The sequence below is a fragment of the Papio anubis genome, chromosome 11 (assembly GCF_008728515.1).
Source record: "Papio anubis isolate 15944 chromosome 11, Panubis1.0, whole genome shotgun sequence".
Lineage (NCBI taxonomy): Eukaryota > Metazoa > Chordata > Mammalia > Primates > Cercopithecidae > Papio > Papio anubis.
Window position 1 is genome coordinate 68,395,908 of NC_044986.1, and position 17,094 is coordinate 68,413,001.

Below are 17,094 nucleotides of genomic sequence, written 5' to 3' on the forward strand. Positions count from 1 at the left end.
CGAGGTCAGGAGATCGAGACCATCCTGGCTAACACTGTGAAACCCCGTCTCTACTAAAAATATAAAAAATTAGCTGGGCGTGGTGGCGGGCACCTGTAGTCCCAGCTACTCGGGAGGCTGAGGCAGGAGAATGGCGTGAACCTGGGAGGCGGAGCTTGCAGTGAGCCGAGATCGCGCCACTGCACTCCAGCCTGGGTGACAGAGCAAGACTCCGTCTCAAAAAAAAAAAATAGCTGCTCTCCCGTCCTTTGCAAGGCCCAAGGTTGCCCGGGTGAAAACCCATCAGGCCCAGCAGGCAGGGAGGAGGCTGAGGGAGGCACGTGTGGATCATGGGAGCTGCACCTCCTCATCCGAAGAACCTGGGACTGTGTTACCTCAGGGGCAAAGGGTTTTGCTGATGTGATTAAGGTTAAGGACCTTAAGATGTGGAGATAATACTGGATTAACTGGGTGGGCCCAAACTAATCACACACGTCCTTAAAAGCTGATAACCCTTCCCAGCTGTGGTCAAGAGAGGCGAAGTTGCTGGCTTTGACCGTGGAAGAAGAGGCCGTGGGCCAAGGAATATGAGCAGCCTCTAGAACTGGGAAAAGGCTAAAATGGCCTCTCCCCTAGAGCCTCCAGGAGCACAGCCCTGTCCACACCTGGATTTTAGCTCAGTGAGACCTGTGTTGGACTTCTGGTCTTTAGAACTATAAGATAATTAATTTATGGTGTTTTAAACCACAAAGTTTGGAATTATTTGTTACAGCAGCAACAGAAAATAAATACAGTGGACACGGAACTGCCTATTAACCTGGCCAGATTTCTCAGGACCTGGGAGGCTAGGTAGGCCTCTCTGGCTCCAACTCCTTCAGGGAAGAACCCTTTAGCCACCAATTCTCACCACACCCAGCACGAAGCAGGCACTATCCTGCTGTACTGATTCTCCCACCAAGAAGGCCCGGCTGCCTCCCTTTGGACTTGGCCTTCAGATCCTTCCGGCCCAGCCCCTACACTCTCCCCACCTGCCTTCTGGAGCCCAGTCAACCCTCAGAGAGCACCTCTTCCTTGAACACAGTGCGACTGGGCTCACCTGTGCCTCCTCTTTTGTCGGGAGGATGGGGGAGCAAAGAGAAGCATAGGATACCCTCTCTCCACTCCTGAGCCCTGAATCCATTTGGGGCACACAGACCCACGGAGAACAAGGGCTCATGTGCATGGCTGGGCCCTTCTCCAGGCGAGCACCAGCCTTGAAGGGCAAGACAGCGTTGCTCTTCTGTGTCTTCAAGAGCTTTTACTTGATTTGGGTGGTAAGGTACCTAAGCGGATGCTTTTAATGGCCTTGTCACGCCCCTTCAGCGCCTGATGACAGCCACAGCTGTGGTGGACCACTGTAAATGGATGCTGATGGTGGCTCATCCCTCGAAGCTTACCCTCTGTGGCCCTCCACTCCTCTGTCCCAGGACTTTCTCAAAAGCCACAGGATCTTGCTGGGCCCCTGGGCAAGCACGGCCTGGTAGGGTGGGGAAGCTGACCCCCAGGCCATCCACAACCAGTGCGGGGAGGAGCCAGGGGAGGAACCCCAGCCTCCCACACTGAGATGGACCATTCTGGGCCAGGTGTGATGCCTTGTGCCTGCAATCGCGCTACTCAGGAGGCTGAAGAAGGAGGATCGCTTGACCCCAGCCAGGGGTTCAGGATGGATCATTCTGGGATGACTTCTGTATGAGACAAGCAACCTCAATCACACACCTTTTATCAGCATTTACACTGTCCCTGTAGCAGCCCCTCCCTTCCTCACCCCTGCTTCCTGGGAGGACCCTGATAAACTCTTGCACCCAAGTCCTTGTCTGAGGCTCTGCTTCCAGGGGAAACTGTAAGGGTCTCCAGGGTCATAGGAATTTAATCAACCTGAACAGTCCACTTGTTTTATAGCCTCCTGCCCTGCAGCCTGTTTCTTCCTAAACCCTGTGTGGAATGCACTCACCTACTTGGTTAAAATCAGCTCCTGGCCGGGCATGGTTGCTCATGCCTGTAATCTCAGCACTTTGGGAGACTGAGGCAGGCAGATCACGTGCAGCCAGGAGTTTGAGATCAGCCTGGGAACAGGGTGAAACCCCATCTCTACAAAAGATACAAAAAGCGGCCAGGTGCAGTGGCTCATACCTATAATCCCGGCACTTTGGGAGGCCAAGGCAGGTGGATCACTTGAGGTCAAGAGATCAAGACCATCCTGGCCAACAAGGTGAAACCCTGTCTCTACTAAAAATACAAAAATTACCTTGGTGTGGTGGCGCGCAGGAGAATCTCTTGAACCCAGGAGGTGGGGTTCAAGGTTGCAGTGAGCCAAGATCGTGCCACTGCACTCCAGCCTGGTGACAGAGCAAAACTTCGTCTCAAAAAATAAAAATACAAAATACAAAAATCAGCTGGGTGTGGTGGCTAATTAATTAGTTCCAGCTATTCGGGAGGCTGAGGTGGGAGGATTGTTTGAGCCTTGAGCCTGGGAGGCGGAGGCTGCCGTGAGCCAAGATCGTGCCACTACATTTCCAGTCTGGGCAATAGAGTAAGATCTTGTCACCAAAAAAAAAAAAAAAAAAAAAGGCCAGGTGCGGTGGCTCACACCTATCATCCCAGCACTTTGGGAGGCCGAGGCAGGCGGATCACGAGGTCAGGAGATCGAGACTATCTTGGCTAACATGGTGAAACCCCGTCTCTACTAAAGATACAAAAAATTAGCCTGGTGTGGTGGCAGGTGCCTGTAGTCCCAGCTACTCGAGAGGCTGAGGCAGGAGAATGGCGTGAACCCGGGAGGCGGAGCTTGCAGTGAGCCGAGATTGCACCACTGCATTCCAGCTTGGGCGACAGAGCGAGACTCCGTCTCAAAAAAAAAAAAGTCAGTCCCTGACAGAGCCGTCAACTTACGGATGAACCCAAGTGACCTCTCCTCATGAGCCTGCTACAGTCTCCACTCGGGAGAAGCGATGGCTTCATCACCATCGCATGCGGCCCAGGTGCTGGCGTGATGGCTCACTGCATCTACGCCACTGGGGCCCCGCCTCTGCACACAACCACACACCCTCTCCCCTCTCCTCGCCCGATCAAACCCTCCTGTCACTGTCCCTGGAAGAGACACTGCTTTAGAGAATTCTCCCAGTGTCCTTACTCACGCTAAATAATAAAATGCCTATTGTTCAAAACAAACCCTGGGTTTTTTTGCAGGTAACAAACCCAAACTAAGGTGCTCAGGAACAATCACAACCAAAATTTGAGTATCTTGTGTACCAGAAGTATCAATAAGGGCCCTCAGACCCAGCAAAGTCACCCCCACAACACACAAGTGTGGGAGATAGTTTCAGTCTAAGCCAGACCAGAGGGACCGAACAACCAAATGCAGCCAATAAACTTGATTGGATCCTGGATCAGGAAATAAAAAAGACACTTTAAGGGAAAAGTTGAAGCAATGTGAGCGTCCTGCGGACTGCATGTTTGCTGATCTTGTTGAATTAATGTTATTCTTGGGTGTCATGATGGTTCTGTAGGAGGATGTCTTTGTTCTTAGGAGATGTACACCTTCGTGTTTATGGATGAAGGGCCAAGAGATTGGCAAGTTACTTTCTTTTTTTTTTTTTTTTGAGACGGAGTCTCGCTCTGTCGCCCAGGCTGGAGTGCAGTGGCCGGATCTCGGCTCACTACAAGCTCCGCCTCCCGGGTTTACGCCATTCTCCTGCCTCAGCCTCCCGTGTAGCTGGGACTACAGGCGCCCGCCACCTCGCCTGGCTAGTTTTTTTGTATTTTTTAGTAGAGACGGGGTTTCACCGTGTTAGCCGGGATGGTCTCGATCTCCTGACCTCGTGATCCGCCCGTCTCGGCCTCCCAAAGTGCTGGGATTACAGGCTTGAGCCACCGCGCCCGGCCGGCAAGTTACTTTCAAATTAGAAAATAGAGAGACAGAGGCCGGACGTGGTGGCTCTCGCCTGTAATCCCAGCACTTTGGGAGGCCAAGGCAGGCGGATCACCTGAAGTCGGGAGTTCGAGACCAGCCTGACCAACATGGAGAAACCCCGTCTCTACCAAAAATACAAAAATTAGCCAGGCATGGTGGTGCATGCCTGTAACCCTAGCTGAGGCAGGAGAATCACTTGAATCCAGAAGGTGGAGGTTGCAGTGAGCCGAGATCGTACCATTGCATTCCAGCCTGGGCAACAAGAGGGAAACTCCATCTCAAAAAAAAAGAAAGAAAGAAAAAGAAAATAGATAAACAGAGACAGAGTTTAAAAGGATGGGAGGGAGAAAACATGCTAAAATGTAAAGAATTGGTGAAATCTGTTTGGGGGCACACAGGTATTCATTGTACTAATCTTTTGGTACAACTTTTCTTAAATTTTAATGTTTTAAAATAAGAACAGGTGTGCAGAAAGGGCTGCAAGCCTCCGGATAGAGAAAGAAGCTATTCTTGAGGTCCATGCCTCATGCCTGTAATCCCAGCACTTTGAGAGGCCAATGTAGGTGGATCATGAGGTCAGGAGTTCAACACTAGCCTGGCCAACATGGTGAAACCCAGTCGCTACTAAAAAATACAAACATTAACTGGGCATGGTGGTGTGTGCCTGTAATCCTTAGCCACCGGGGCTGAGCAGGAGAACTCACTGAACTGGGAGGCAGAGACTGGAGGAACCCAGATCCTCACACCCCACTCAGTCCAGCCTGGGCAACAAGAGCAAAACTCTGTCAAAAAAAAGAAGGAAGGAAGGAAGGGAAAGGAAAGGAAGAAAGAAGGAAAGAAAGAAGGAAAGAAAAGAAAGAAAAAAGAAAGAAAGAAAAGAGAAAAGAAAGAAAGAAAGAAAGAAAGAAAGAAAGAAAGAAAGAAAGAAAGAAAGAAAGAAAGAAAGAGAAAAGAAGGAAGGAAGAAAGGAAGAAAGAAAGGAGGGAGGGAGGGAAGGAGGGAGGGAAGGAAGGAAGGAAAGAAAGAAGAAAGAAGGAAGGAAGGAAGGAAAGAAAGAAAGGAAAGAAGAAAGGAAGGAAGGGAGGGAGGGAGGAAGGAAGGAAGGAAGGAAGGAAGAAAGAAAGAAAGAAAGAAAGAAAGAAAGAAAGAAAGAAAGAAAGAAAGAAAGAAAGAAAGAAAGAAAGAAAGAAAGAAAGAAAGAAAGAAAGAAAGAAAGAAAGAGAGTGAGAAAGACAGACATTAATTCTTGGCGAGCCAGGAAGGCTTCGTGGAGCAGGTACTATCTAGGACGAGCCTGAAGGTTGGGTATGTTCATGGCAGAGACCAAAGGTGTTCCCAGCACAGGAAACAACACGTGCGAAGGTGTGAGGGTTAGATGTGACTTAGCTGTAATTAGCCGACAGGTTCCTCCTGCTTGCTGCATGAACAAAACCAATTCATTGAGACCATGGTACTGCAGTAGAGAAAGAAGGCTAGCTATGTGGAAGACAGAGTTATTACTAAAATCAGTCTCCCCAAAGGCTCAGAGGTTAGAGTTTTTCAAGGAGAGTTTGGTAGGCAGGGGGCTGGGGGAGGGGGAATATTGATTGGTTGGGGGTGAAATTACAGGGGTGTGGAAAATTGTCCTCGTGCTCCAAGTCCTCTCGGTGGGGGCCACAGGACCAGTTGAGTTACGAGTCGGTGGTCCAGGAGGGGTCAGTTGATCGTCAGAAATGCAAAAGTCTGAAAAGACATCTCAAAAGGCCAATCTTAGGTTCTACCATAGTGTTGTTATTTATAGGAGTAATTGAGGAAGTCACAAATCTGTGACCTCTGGAACAATACTGATAGTAATTTACTGTGCCTTCATCTTAGCAGAGTTCAGGCCCTTCTCATAACCCTAACTTTGTGGACTTTTATTAGATTTACAAAAGTGGTTTAGTTTTGGGAAGGGCTATTACCATCCCTGCCTTAAACTAAAAACTAAATTCCTCCCAAAGTTAGCTTGGTCTATGCCCAGGAATGACCAAGGACAGCTTGGAGGTTAGAGGGAAGATGGAGTCCGCCATGTCAGATTTATCTCACTGTCATAATTTTGCAAAGGTGGTTTCACTAACACAATGTGGCAGGTGTTATGGGTTGGGCCACTCATCACATATTCAAATTGGATCAAGAAGGATCTTAGAAAACTATAAACTCACCTTATCTCAAGCCCTTGCAGCTAGCAGTGGCCATGTGACACAATTTTGACCAAGAAAGCTACTGAGGAATCCCAGGAAAGTCTTTGCTTTCCTGATATGGCCGCAAACTTGTCTTCCACTTCCCTCCTCCTGGAACTCAGACCTAATTGATGTGGGGCTGGCCATGCAGGAGACAGAAATTTGTAGAACACAATACTCACCAACAGTAGAATACACATTCTTCTAGAATACCCATGGAATGCTGGTCAAGATATACCATATGGACCAGGCATGGCAGCTCATATCTGTAATTCCAGCACTTTAGGAGGACGAGGTGGGCAGATTGCTGGAGCCCAGGCGTTCAAGACCAGCCTGGGCAACATGGCAAAACCCCATCTCTTCAAAAAATGAGAGAAATTAGCTGGACGTAGTGGAGCACACTTGAAGTCCCAGCTACTCAGGAGGCTAAGGTGGGAGAATCGCTTGAACCTGGGAGGTCAAGGCTGGGGGACAGCCTGGGGGACAGAGTGAGACCCTGTCTAAAAAAAAAAAAAAAAAAAAAAAAGACAAACCCTATGTTGGGCCATAAAATGAGTCTCAATAAACCTAACAGGATTGAAACAATACAGAGTATGTTCTTTGATGCTATGGAATTAAATAAATTATTTTACAAATCAATATAATCAATATCAGTATGATATCCAGAAACTCCCCCAAAGTAAGCAAGACTTCTAAATACATATTCTCTGGGTCACGGAAAAAAATCACAAGGTAAATTAAAAAATACTTATAAGTGAAAGATAACAAAAGCACAAGATATTAATCTCTTTTAGTAGATTTTTATTTATTTTATTATTATTATTATTATTATTAGGTGGAATCTCACTCTGTTGCCCAGCCTGGAGTGCAGTGGTGTGATGTTGGCTCACTGCAACCTCTGCCTCCCAGGTTCAAGCAATTCTCCTACCTCAGCCTCCCAAGTAGCTGGGATTACAGGTGCCCGTCACCATGCTCAGCTAATTTTTTCATATTTTCAGTAGAGACAGGGTTTCGCCATTTTGGTCAGGCCAGTCTTGAGCTCCTGACCTCAGGTGATCAGCCCGCCTCAGCCTCCCAAAGTGCTAGGATTACAGGTGTGAGCCACTGTGCCCAGCCTCTTTTAGTAGATTTTTAAATTTTTCTTAGAGACGGTCTTGTTCTGTCACACAGGCTGGAGTGCAGTGGTGCAGTCACAGCTTGCTGCAGCCTCGACCTCCTAGGCTCAAGTGATCCTCCCGCCTCAGCTTCCCAAAGTGCTGGTGAAGGGTTGACAAGCATTGCATGCTGGGTTCTAGACAGAAATACAGTTACAATTAAGCATTAATCAGGCTACACTTTTGCCCACTTCCTCGTTTCTAGAAGTCAGCATGAGATCCTGACAAATTGCATCCCCATTGTTCCCATAGACAGGGTCTTCGATATTAGAATCATAAGGCTTTTCTTGAAGGATCACTTCAGATGTTTTTCAGACCCCAAATTCCAGCAGCTAGTTTGGAGACCCCCACAGAGGAATGGGATCAGCATGGGAATACAGCTGCTTCCTCTCCCAGTCCCATGACTTCACCCTGCACTTTTCCACCAATCAGTGATCTCCACACTTCAGCCCACTCCAAAACCCTTAGGAACCCTAGCCCCAGGCTCCTCAGGGAGATGGATTTGAGGTTCCCTCCCATTTCTTTGTTTGGTGACCCTACGATTAAACCTCTTTCTGTTCTGCAGCCTGGGGTCTTGTTGTATTGACTTGCTGTGGGCTTTGGGCAATGAACCTCTCACAGTTATAGTGAGGTCACAGGCATGAGCCATGGTGCCCAGCCCTCTTTCAATAGATTTTTGATTTTTTTTTTTAAGATGGAGTCTCGCTCTGTTGCCCAGGATGGAGTGCAGTGGTGTGATCTCGGCTCACTGCAACCTCTGCCTCCTGGGTTCAAGCAATTCTCCTGCCTCGGCCTTCTGAGTAGCTGGGTTTACAGGCACACACCACCGTGCCTGGCTAATTTTTGTATTTTTAGTAGAGATGGGGTTTCACCATGTTGGCCAGGCTGGTCTCGAACTCCTGACCTCAGGTGATCTACCTGCCTTGGACTTCCAAAGTGTTGGGATTACAGGTGTGAACCACTGCGCCCAGCCCAATAGATTTTTTTATTTCAGATATTGTATCTGGCTATTGTAGGATTTCCATGGGCTTCTTAATTCCCCTGGCCTCCTCAGAGTCTCACCTGGCACATGTGCAGGTCAGGAGTTGGCAAAGAATCTTAGGATGTTCTTAGGCAGATGTTACCCTCCCCCTCCCCAACCCCACTGTGGCTCCCACTCTGCTGGGATTTCCTCCCTCCATCCCTAGCTGCTGGACCCACTCTTAACTCCTATTTACTACTAGGGATATCTCCAAGTCACGTGGCACCAGAGTATGTTAGAGGCAGTGAATCTGTACAGGTCTGCAGCAACCTCAATCCTTGCCTCCTCAGAAGACAGAATTCAACCAAGGGGCATAAGGCAGAGTGAGAGACCAAGGCATGTTTTAGAGCAGGATTGAAAGTTTATTAAAAAGTTTTAGAGCAGGAATGAAAGGAAGTAAAGTACACTTGGAAGAGGGCCAAGCAGGCAACTTGAGAGAGTCAAGTGCACGGCTCGACCTCTGACTTGGGATTTTATATGTTGGCATGCTTCCACGGTTTTGCATTATTTCTCCCCTGATTCTTCCCTTGGGGTGGGCTGTCTGCATGCACAGTGGGCTGACAGTACTTGGGAGGGAGCATGCTCAGTGCGTGTACTGAAGTTGGACACATGCTCCCTTGAGGCGTTCTTCCCTTAGCAGTGAGTGTTCCTAGAGGAACATACCAGTCAAACTCTACCATTTTGCCTCTTAATGTGCATGCTGGAGCCCACTCACCCAGCTCCTGAGATCTTACCCAGAAGCTGCTTCAGGTGCTTCTGTCTATTACGAGACTGCCTTTCCCTGGCACTGGCTGAACCACTTATTATTTTAGAGACAGTTAATAATCACCTGACCATCACCCGATGGTTGCCTGATATTCCTGGCGTTGGGGGGCCCTCTCCTGCCCTGCTCATGTCTCACTAACTGTCTACTGTAACACTCTGACCTCTGATCCCTCTGACCTCTGATACCAGAGGGTCTGGGCCATGTTCTCCTGGGAAAAACTGGAGAAACATGAATCTCAGCCCATGACCCCCTTCTTTCAAGAGTCACATCCACTCCACTCTCCTGCTCTGTGCCGTTCTCCAGTGCCTCCAAACAGTTGTTTTTTTTCTATTGCATCCAGAGCTGTAATTGTTCTTGTTGTTGCTGTTGTTGTTTTTGGGATGGAGTTTCGCTCTTGCTGCCCAGGCTGGAGTGCAATGGTGCAATCTTGGCTCACCATAACCTCTGCCTCCCGGGTTCAAGCAATTCTCCTGCCTCAGCCTTCTGAGTAGCTGGGATTACAGGCATGTGCCACCACGCCCAGCTAATTTTTTGTATGTTTAGTAGAGATGGGGTTTCTCCATGTTGGTGAGGTTGGTCTTGAACTCCTGACCTCAGGTGATCCACCCGCCTTGGCCTCCCAAAGTGCTAGGATTACAGGCGTGAGCCACCATGCCCGGCCCCAGAGCTGCAATTCTTATGATTTTTCCATCTGCCAACGGCAGATAAATGACTCTGCCATTCCTGGGAGCCAGAAGTCACTCTAGCCCTTGCGTGATCATCTTCCCAGGTATTGGCCATGTGACATGCATGTGGTTTCACACAAATGGAGCCATACAGCTCATGTGGCTTTATAGTGTGTATTTTTCGTCAGCAATGACATGGATGTCTTTTTAGGTCCAGGTTTCTAGATCTACATTATCCTTTCTAATAGCTACATAGTTTTCCATAGATATGTATAAATTATTTTCCTAGTTCCAGTTCAGTACACATACAATACTGTGTAAAACACTTTGTGCAGTTCTTTTTTAGTATTTATTTATTTATTTATAGAGACAGGGTCTCACTATGTTGCCCAGACTTGTCTTGAACATCTGGCCTTAGGCAATCCTCCCACCTCAGCCTCCCAAAGTGCTGGGAATATAGACATGAGCCACTATGTCCAGCCCCTTTGTGCATCTTTGTGCACTTCACCAGTTATCTCTGGGGACAAATTTCTAGAAATGAAATTGCTGTGTCCAAGGCATACCTCCATGACACCCCCTTAACTTTTTGGGAGTCTTGAGACCCTCTTCAGTAAACAAAAGAAAAACATAAATATTTTCCACCCACGTCTGGCCCCAGTCACCCAATTCCCCTTCCTGGAAGCAACTAGCATATTAATTTCTACGTAATTCTTCTGGGCATACTCCATGCTTCTACATAAAAAGATAGTAATATATTTCTCCCAATCCATTTCACACAATGGTAGCCTGCTCTGAACATGATTCTGCCCTTCTGGCACATTCTACTTGCTTTGTTTCAGAGATAGGGTATCTCTGTCACCCAGACTAGAGTGCAGTGATGTGATCTTGGCTCACTTCAGCCTCGACCTCCCAGGCTCAAGTACCTCAGCCTTCCAAGTAGCTGGGACTACAAACAGGAGCCACCATACCTGGTTAATGTTTTTTCATGTAGAGATGGGGACTCCCTGTGTTGCCAGCTCCTAAAGTGCTAGGACTACAGGTGTGAGCCACCATGCTTGGCCCTTCTAGCACACTTTAATTTTTTTTTTCTGGTATCTTCACAAAGACGGAATGGCACATTTTAAAAGTAAAGATACTAAGAATAAAACACAATATTGTAAGCTTTAAAATGGGCCCCCAAAATATTTTCCCAAGATGTTTTTTAATTAGTCCCCAAAGATGGGAGAAAAGAGACATAACTAATGTTAAAAAGTTATATCCTCTCTCTTTGATTGTCTGTAGACAAGTCGCTGTCAGTGGCAGAGATGCAGGACAGAGGGAGAGGCGTGACCCTGCCACCCATGTCCTGCTAAGGCCACGTCTGTAGACAGCCCTGTTTGCCAAGAGGAGATGCCCCTTCACCTCCCAATCTTGGCCAGGGCTTATTTTTATCCACCCCAGTCACCAGCTAGCCTGGCAGCCCTGTAATTTGGGAGCCTGGCCACCCCTGTACTATATAATTCCCTGGCAGATGCTCAGACCTTAGGTTGGCCCCTTTGACTTGCATTTTGGTGACGCTCTGTGGCCAGAAGCCTCTTTGGCAAATTAGGGGTCAGAACTTGGTGCAGTGGAGTCAAAATGGAGGAGGGAGTCTGGGGCCTTTGGATTTTTCACAACTGTCTCGCTTCTACCATCAAATTGCATCTGGCCATCCTGGAAATATGAGTGCACCACCACTTCTCAAAGGAGACCAGTTGGTGCTGAGTGTGGGGCTTGCTATAAAAAGGTGAGGCTGGGTCAGATGTGGTGGCCTGTAATCCTAGAATTTTGGGAGGCCAAGACAGGTGAATTACTGGAGGTCAAGAGTTCGAGACCAGCCTGACCAACAAGGAGAAATCCTGTCTCTACTAAAAATACTAAAATTAGCCAGGCATGGTGGCACACACCTGTAATCCCAGCTACTCAGGAGGCTGAGGCAGGAGAATTACTTGAACTCGGGAGGTGGAGGTTGCCGTGAGCCAGATCACACCACTGCACTCCAGCCTGGGTGACAGAGCAAGACTGTCTCAAAAAAAAAAAAAAGTTGAGGCTGAAGGAGCAGCATGAGGGGCCAGTGAGCTGAGACTGTGCCATTGCAGTTCAGCCTGGGCAACAAGCGCAAACCTCCATCTCAAAAACAAACAAAAAAAGATTATTGGTAAAATAAAAATGTCTTGAAAATTTAGACATTTGATCTAAATTAGGCAGGTCAGATATTAGGTTTGCTAAATGCTTTAAGGTCATAAACTGCTTCTTTGACTTTTAAAAATTGTTCAATTACCTACTTTGGAGTATTAGATTCTAGAAAGGGTTCTTTTTTTTCAACATGTGGTCTCTGGGCAAGATGGTCATCTTGAGAAACAGAAAAGATAAGAAACGGAAAGGAGAGAAAGAGAGAGAGAAAAGCATTACCTGTGGCAGGGTGGGGAAGGCAAGGTGCTCAGGGAAGCCAGAGAAAACCCACCCATTGCAGCGATGCTGAATTAAAAGTTCAGGCAGCCACTTGTCAGTTGCAAAGGGGTCTTTTCCAACAGTCCCATCAGCTCTCAAGTTTCTCCTTTTGGGGCGGAAAAAGCTCCCCATGTTCCATATCCCTGTACATGCCTAATCCTGTCAACAACAGCCCTCAGCAAACAGTGCAAGGCAGATTAATTCAAAGAGAATAACAGTTAACATCCTATAGTGCCAAACCCGTTCTTAGCTGAGAGGGACTTTACTGAGGTGGGGGGCCTCTAACTCCCTAAACTTTAGGAAGGGCTTTAATAACCTTCCTGAGTTGAGACTTGAATCCAAGTTCAGTCAAGTGCCCTTACCTTCTTTTTTTTTTTTTTTTTTGGAGATGGAGTCTCGCTCTGTCGCCAGGCTGGAGTGCAGTGGCGTGATCTTGGCTCACTGCAATCTTCACCTCCCGGGTTCAAGACATTCTCCTGCCTCTTACCTTTCATTAAGAGGAAGCTTTAAACTTCTCTATCTTAGGAGAGACTCTAACTCCTCTAAGTTGGGCCTCTAACCCAATCCCACCCTTTACCCAGGTCAATGCACCCCACTTACCTGAAGTCAACCAATCAGTGCTATAGTCTATTTTCTTTGGGTTGGGGGTCTCCTCAGTATCGTCCCTTCCATGGTTCACCAGAAAGATGTTACCAGAAAGCGGTCCCAATCCAGACCACAAGAAAGGGTTCTTTTTTTTTTTTTTTGAAACGGAGTCTCACTCTTGTCACCCAGGCTGGAGTGCAGTGGCGCAATCTCAGCTCATTGCAATCTCAACCTCCCAGGTTCAAGTGATTCTCCTGCCTCAGCCTCCAAAGTAGTTGGGATTACAGGAACCCACTACCACGCCTAGCTAATTTTTGTATTTTTAGTAGAGACAGGATTTCATCGTTTTAACCAGGCTGTTCTCGAACTCCTGACCTCAGGTGATCCACCCGCCTCAGTCTCCCAAAGTGCTGGGAATACAGGCGTGAGCCACCATGCCCATCCAGGTTCTTGGATCTCACGCAGGAAAGAATTCAAGGCGAGTTCATAAAGTGAAAGCAAGTTTATTAAGAAAGTAAAGGAGTAAAGAATGGCTACTCCATAGGCAGAGCAGCCAGCCCCGCATTCTGTCTCTTGATAGCATTAACCTCTACTTCCTGGAGTGTCATTTGCTTTCCATTCTGTTATCGGATCCTGGCCTGTTTCTCCCTAGAGTATAAGCCCCTAGGAAACAGGGACTTAGTCTGCTTTAATCGCAGCTGAATCTTAGCACCTAGAGCGGGGATGGCGTGCTGAGGGCAATCAGCTGGTTTCACAGAACAAATTCAGGGGCAAAGTCTGGATCCAAACCCAGGTCTTGTAACCACCCAATGGGTTCACCTTGCCCGCTGCCTAGACAGACAGAGCCGATTCATCAAGACAGGATAATTGCAATAGAGAAAGAGTATTTCACGCAGAGCCGGCTGTGCAGGAGACTGGAGTTTTATTATTACTCAAATCAGTCTCCCCGCACATAACGGGATCAGTTTTTTTTTTTTTTTTTTTTGAGACGGAGTCTCGCTCTGTCGCCCAGGCTGGAGTGCAGTGGCCGGATCTCAGCTCACTGCAAGCTCCGCCTTTCGGGTTCACGCCATTCTCCTGCCTCAGCCTCCCGTGTAGCTGGGACTACAGGCGCCCGCCACCTCGCCCGGCTAGTTTTTTGTATTTTTTAGTAGACACGGGGTTTCACCGTGTTAGCCAGGATGGTCTCAATCTCCTGACCTCGTGATCCGCCCGTCTCGGCCTCCCAAAGTGCTGGGATTACAGGCTTGAGCCACCGCGCCCGGCCGGGATCAGTTTTTCAGGACAACTTGGTCAGTGGTGGGAAGCCAGTGAGCTAGGGGTGCTGACTGGTCAGGTCAGAGATAAAATTGTAGGGAGTTGAGGTTGTCCTCCTGTGCTGAGTCAGTTCCTGGGTGGGGGCCACAAGATCAGATGAGCCAGTTTATGGATCTGGGTGGTGCCAGCTGATCCACCAAGTGCAGGGCCTGCAAAATATCTCAAGCACTGAGGTTAGGAGCAGTTTAGGGAGGGTCAGAATCTTGTAGCCTCCAGCTGCATGATTTCTAAACTATTATTTCTAATCTTGTGGCTAATTTCTTACTCCCTACAAAGGCAGTCTAGTCCCCGGGCAAGAAGGAAGTTTGTTTTGGTAAAGGGCTGTTATTGTCTTTGTTTTAAACCATAAACTATAAACTAAGTTCCTCCCAAAGTTAGTTCTGTCAACGCCCAGGAATGAACGAGGACAGCTTAGAGGTTAGAAGCAAAATAGAGTTGGTTAGGTTAGATCTTCACTGTCTCAGTCATAATTTTGCAAAGGCAGTTGCAGTTTGCCTGATGCTAAATGGTTGCTTTTTCCATCCACCATCCTACTAAAGGAGCACAGTGAGGTTTTGTGATGGAAGGAGGCTGCAGGGTCAGCTGCAGCTGCACTCAGGATTTCAACCCAGGTCCTCCAGTCCCAGGCTGTCCTGATGGAGTCCCTAGTGGGTGGGGCCGTAAAAGAGTTTGCTAAACACCCACGCTCCTTCCTCCTACCTCTTGCCTGGAAAGTTTAAGCAAGGGGATTTGAGTGAATGGTAGACATCTGGGATATTTCTGAGCATGGCAGCAAAACCCATTCCAAGTTCTCCAGCGGGGTAAGGGTTACTATTGTGGCCAGTCCCTGTATGAAACCTTTGGCTACCTTGGACTGAAGGCCAGTATCCAGTGCCAGGTCTGCAGTCACAGTCAGATGGATCTATGTGTTCCTCACCAGCTCAAAGCGAATTCTGGTCACCATGGAAACTGGGCCCCTGGGCTTCCTTCTAAGGACATCTTTGGACACCATCCCACCAGCCCAGGAGCCCCTCCTGCCCAAGCTGGCCCTGAGGAGAGGCTCAGAGTGGCCTGGGGTATCCAGGATGGCAGGGCTGACCTGTTGACCCCGTTTCTGATCAGGATTCCAAGAAAGGAGAGATTGCCAGGATTCGTGCATTTGGCAGGGGGTTGTGGGTGGCTGGAACCCTGTGCTCAAGGCTGGAGAATGGGCGACTGTAGAGTCACTGATCCAGAGCTACAAGGGACCTTGAGCATCAACTCATTCAATGTCTTTGTTGTCCGGATGGGGAGACTGAGGCCCAGAGAGGGGAACTAACTTGCCCAAGGTCACACAGGGAGTGTCAGGGTGGAAATGGTTTTAGGTTGGATTCCCTGAAGCAGGCCCTGAGTTTAGGATTTGTGTGAAAGTGATTATTTGGAATTCTTTGGGAGTAGGAAGAGATGGAGGCCAAACAAAGGAGTAATGTCAAGCCATGTACCACAGGTAGGGAGGTGGGGACCCAGTCCTGGAGGGAGCTTAGCTCTGGAAGCAGCGTGGGTCACACCTATGCAAGTTGTCAGAATTAGAACAGTCACTGACATTTTTTGAGACAGAGTCTCGCTCTTGTCACCCAGGCTGGAGTGCAGTGGTGCAATCTCGGCTCACTGCAACCTCCACCTCCCGGGTTCAAGCAATTCTCCTGCCTCAGCCTCCTGAGTAGCTGGGATTACAGGCGCCCTCCACCACGCCCGGCTAATTTTTGTAGAGACAGGGTTTCACCATGCTGGCCAGGCTGGTCTCGAGCTCCTGACCTGTAGTGATCCCTCCACCTCGACCTCCCAAAGTGCTGGGATTACAGGCGTGAGCCACCGTGCCCGGCCAAATAGTCACTAACATTTAAAAACAAAACAAACAAACAAACAAAAACCTGACAAATAGAGCCAGAGAAGGCCACGAAGAGATGGTTCTCATGCTTGTATGCCTGATAACAAAAACTATCACAAAAGACTGCAAAACCACAGCCTTGCACAAAGGCCAATCACAACCTTACACAAAAATTCCTTCTGCAAGGACATCTGCCTGGCAACTGCCTGTCCAAACTTGAACTGGCGTCACCATGTTACTGATCTTTGTAGCCAAGGATAATTATTTCAAGACAATTATGTAATCCTCCTCATTTTTCCCTTTAGAAACCTCTGTCTTCCTTTACCTCCCTGAATACCCACATAGTTTACTATGGCTGCATATTCCCAAAGCAATGCTCCATTTCCAAATACATTCCTTTTCTTTTGGAGAGCCTCTCTCTGTTATTTAGGTTGACACATCTCAAAGCTGTACTGATCAGGTGACAAGGGAGCTGGAAATTCTATGGCTCCCCACGTGCTAGCTGTTGACAAAAATCTGCCCCAGGAGACCGTGAATTCCCAGGTCCTTCCGGGGCTCCCTCCTGAGCACAAGCCAGGGAGGTGATGCAGCCCAGGACAGTCCTTCAACAAAGAGACGCAGGCACTGGCTGCGGGGGGTGGAGCACACAGGGAGAGGGTGGCCCAGGGAGGTGGAAGTGGGCGGTGGAAGCAGATCTCACGGTCTTAGAGTTCACCTTGTGGTTCTTCCTCAGGGCCAGGGAGAAGTGGAAATCTGATGTCAGGGAGAAGGTGTGATCATGGTGGTCAGCTAATATTAGTTAATAGTAGAGCTGGCCCGTAACCAACCCCGACCACACCCGCGAGCTCCTTATCTTACCTCGCAGATGTTCTCATCCCACCCCACCCCGAGCCGCCGGGAAACCGTGAGTGCGAAGCCATTATAAGCAAGAGTGGAGCATTAACAGGCAAATGTTTCGGACAGCCATTGCGTCTAGCCCAACCGAATACTGGCTCTGCAACAGGCGTTCTCAGGAAATGCCCAGAGGCCGCTTCAGAAATGCTCAGAGGGCCAGGCCAGAAAGTGGCTCACACCTGTAATCCCAGCGCTTGGGAGGCCGAGGTGGGTAGATCACAAGGTCAGGAGTTTCGAGACCAGCCTGGCCA